Here is a 3,716-nt window from a genome sequence, read left to right as displayed (position 1 = left end):
ATATTCATCTAAATGCTTCTCTCCAACAGCAAGGGTTGGGGGTAAACCCAACACCACTAGTCAACATATAACATGACACCATTCCAATAGAGGTGGATATCAGCGTCTTAATGAGTATCACTCTAGCCGCAGGCACCATTATTGGAATGGCGGTTGATGACCAACATTTTTCCATATATTTAGGCAATGAACTGTTAGGACCAATCCCCAAGGACTGTTTTGATAGTGATAGTGATGACAACACAACACCAGACAGGATCTTTACCCGGCATGGCGGGAATTTCCTGGTGTACACCTCCTGCCCTTATGGTAAGGAAGATGTGACTTGTGCCTTCAGGTGGGATGAGGTGATTTTCCAAGTCCGCGAGGACTGCCTTCCCCCCCTGAAGCCACAAGTCCAAATCAGCACTTTGACCAGGGACTTCTCCACCCAGCTGGAGGAGGCCGCTGAGATAGCAAAACCAGAAGTCTTTCCAGGCTTCAGGCAGATGGTTCAAGAGAGAATCAACCTAGCTGATGCCTGTGAGACTATGGAGCAAAAGCAAAAATTGAAACAAGTTTTCTTGGATTTTCAAGATCTCTTTGCGGTGGACTCATTTGACTGTGGTCGCACCGACATCCACACAACAAACATTCCCACGGACCCTGGCATGACTCCAGTGTTTGTGAAGCAATATCACTTGCCTCTCGCATCAATGGAGTCCCTTACTGAAATAATTAAGAACCTTGAGCCCCGTGGAATAATCCGTCCAGTCCACAGCACCTTCAATAATCCGGTGCTGGGGATATTAAAGCCAAACGGCCAGTGGAGACTCTGCGCCGACCTTAGGGAGCTCAGCAAATGGGTCCCTACTTCCCGATGACCTCTTCACTACATTGACCAATGGCTGGTCCAGATCCAGGGGTCAAAGGTATTCACTGCAATAGACCTGACCAATGGGTACTGGACTGTGCCTGTCAGTAGGGAGGACCAATACAAGCTGGCCTTCACCTTTGGGGGGCAGCAGTACACATGGACCTGGACTCCCTTCGGATACATCAACTCCAGCAATGAATTCAACATTTTTCTATATAAGGCCATGCCTGACCTGGGTGAGAGGGGTTACCTGACCTATGTAGATGATGTTCTCATCAAAAGCTCGACTGTGGAGGAACACATAGTAGAGATCTGTTATGTTCTGACACAGTTGAGGGCAACCGGAGCAAAACTTTCCTTTCAAAAGGCACAGTGGTGTAGAACCCGTGTAAATTTCTTGGGGCATGAGATTACTCCTCAGGGTCTCTGTCCCCAGGAAAAGAAAGCGGAAGCACTCCAGAAATTGAAAGACCCCACAACTCTGCTGGAACTAAGGAGCCTCCTTGGACTGACTAATTACAGTAGAAAGTTAATTGAGGACTATGCAGAGATCACAGACCCCAGATTCATATTTTGAAGGGGGGATCAAGTGGGAGTGGAGGCCAGAACAAGCCGAGGCAGTAAGACAACTCAAAGAAGCCTCTCACAAGCGCCTTGCCTAGCTTACCCTGTCAAAAACAAGGAGTTCTTCTTGGAGACCGGGATGAGGCATGTTCTCTAATACATGCTACAGTGATGTGAGGCCGGAGGTGGCTGCGGCCTATCAGTGAATCCCCCGAGACAACAGAAAGGGGCGGAGAAACCCCGGCCAGTGGTGGAGCAGAAAGAGATTGGGAGAGCCGGCAGAGGGAAGGGTTCGGAGAACCGAACTGGGAAAAGGAGACAAAATACAGTTATTGGTGTCTGTTGCTGATGCTGTCTCTTTCCCAGTATACAGATTTATGTGCATCCAGCAGTCACATTGAGGTGCTTTGTATAAACTCTGTGGAGGTTTTCTGATGGGTTAGCAAGCAACACTGCAAGGCTTCGGCACTGGTGATGAATAATGAGGTATGATGTGACGCACTTGCAGGGCGATGTGGATGAAGATCTTATATGCCCTATCTGCAGTGGAGTTCTGGAGGAGCCAGTGCAGGCTCTCCACTGTGAGCATGCCTTCTGTAATGCCTGCATCACACAGTGGTTCTCACAGCAGCAGACGTGTCCTGTTGACCGTAGTGTAGTGACTGTGGCTCACTTGCGCCCTGTCCCGCGGATCATGCGGAATATGCTTTCAAAGCTACAAATTGCTTGCGATAATTCTATTTTGGCTGTTCTGCGGTGGTTCTACTAGACAACCTGATGTCTCACCTAAACGACTGTGAGCACAATCCAAAGCGTCCTATGACCTGTAAGCAGGGATGTGGCTTGGAGATGCGAAATGATGAGCTTCCAAACCATAACTGCATTAAGCACTTGAGGTCAGTGGTGCAACAGCAACAGACCAGAATAGCAGACTTGGAGAAGTCCTCAGCTGAGAACAAGCATCAGCGCTCTGAGAAGAAACGGGATATTCAATTGCTCAAGGCCCACATGCGAGCTATCCGAAGTGTGAATCCCAACCTGCAGAACCTGGAAGAGACGATAGAGTATAATGAGATCCTAGAGTGGGTGAACTCCCTGCAGCCGGCGCGAGTGACTCGATGGGGTGGCATGATTTCCACACCGGATGCTGTTTTGCAGGCAGTCATCAAGCGTTCACTGGTTGAGAGTGGTTGCCCCACCTCTATAGTCAATGAGCTGAGAGAAAATGCTCATGAACGTAACTGGCCACAGGGCCTTGCCACACTGGAGACACGGCAGATGAACCAGCGATATTATGAAAACTATGTAGCCAAGCGTATTCCTGGCAAGCAGGCTGTGGTCATAATGGCCTGTGAGAACCAGCACATGGGCGAGGACATGGTGATGGAGCCTGGGCTTGTTATGATCTTTGCGCACGGAGTGGAAGAAATCTAAAGTATTTTTAAACTATTATAGATACTGCTTAAATGGAAGCTGTTTTCAGCAAGAATTATATGACGGAGAAATGAAATATGAACCTTGCAGTGATGCTGGTCAGTCAGGATCCCCATATAAGGGCATTATCCTTGAAAGCCTGTTTGCTCCATAGGAAATATATATTGCAAACACTTGGGGTAATTGCACCCAATAGCTGGGGCTTTGCAGGGGAGCCTTTTGAGAATCCTTAATCCTCACTTATGCAAATGCAACCAGGGTTCACCTTACTGCAACAGGTCAATTCTTCAAATGCAAGAGGATCCTGATGAATGCAGAGCACCTTTCAGTTTTGAAAGAAAGCACAAGAGAGGTCACTTTTTCTGTGTCCCAGGACATGATGGGATGCTGTCTCCAAGCCTTCACATGCAACAATACTTCAAGGACGTCTAAAGGAGAGAGCATGAAGAGGGTCATTGGTGTGGGGTATGTGCTATGCAGCAAAATATGAAAAGAGGAGATGTTGCTGGTGGTAATTTGGAGCAAAGTTTACATGCCTCTTCAGTTTTGTAACTGGTACAAAAGCTGACCTGTGTGTTCACTCGCCTGTTCGAGGATCAACGTCTCATCAATAGACTTTTAACAAGATGTTGGAATATAAACTGTTCAAAACTGTTCTGACGTCTGTTCAAAAGTGTTCTGAATGTCACCCCCCTCAAAAAAGCAAGTCTCCTACCCTGCCTCTTTGTTGAGGCCTAACAACTGCGCAGAGCTCCCGTGGCCTGCTGCTGAAAAGCACAAGAGCATCAGTTGGTTCTCCTGTACCAGGAGAACTCGAGCAAAGTACTGCTCTATCCTTTGTGTTGAGGCATAAAGAAGGACC

The 3,716-nt window shown here is 47.8% G+C and overlaps 1 pseudogene; it reads left to right on the top strand.

Annotated features, from left to right (window-relative positions):
* Positions 1 to 1,901: 1,901 nt before the first annotated feature.
* Positions 1,902 to 3,121, top strand: LOC138528569 (E3 ubiquitin-protein ligase NRDP1 pseudogene; annotated as a pseudogene).
* The last annotated feature ends 595 nt before the right edge of the window (positions 3,122 to 3,716 follow it).

This window comes from Ambystoma mexicanum, chromosome 7q (genome assembly GCF_040938575.1).
Source record: "Ambystoma mexicanum isolate Mex_15411 chromosome 7q, UKY_AmexF1_1, whole genome shotgun sequence".
Classification (NCBI taxonomy): domain Eukaryota; kingdom Metazoa; phylum Chordata; class Amphibia; order Caudata; family Ambystomatidae; genus Ambystoma; species Ambystoma mexicanum.
Note: the sequence above shows the minus strand (reverse complement) of the source record. Positions and strands in the feature narration are given on the sequence as shown.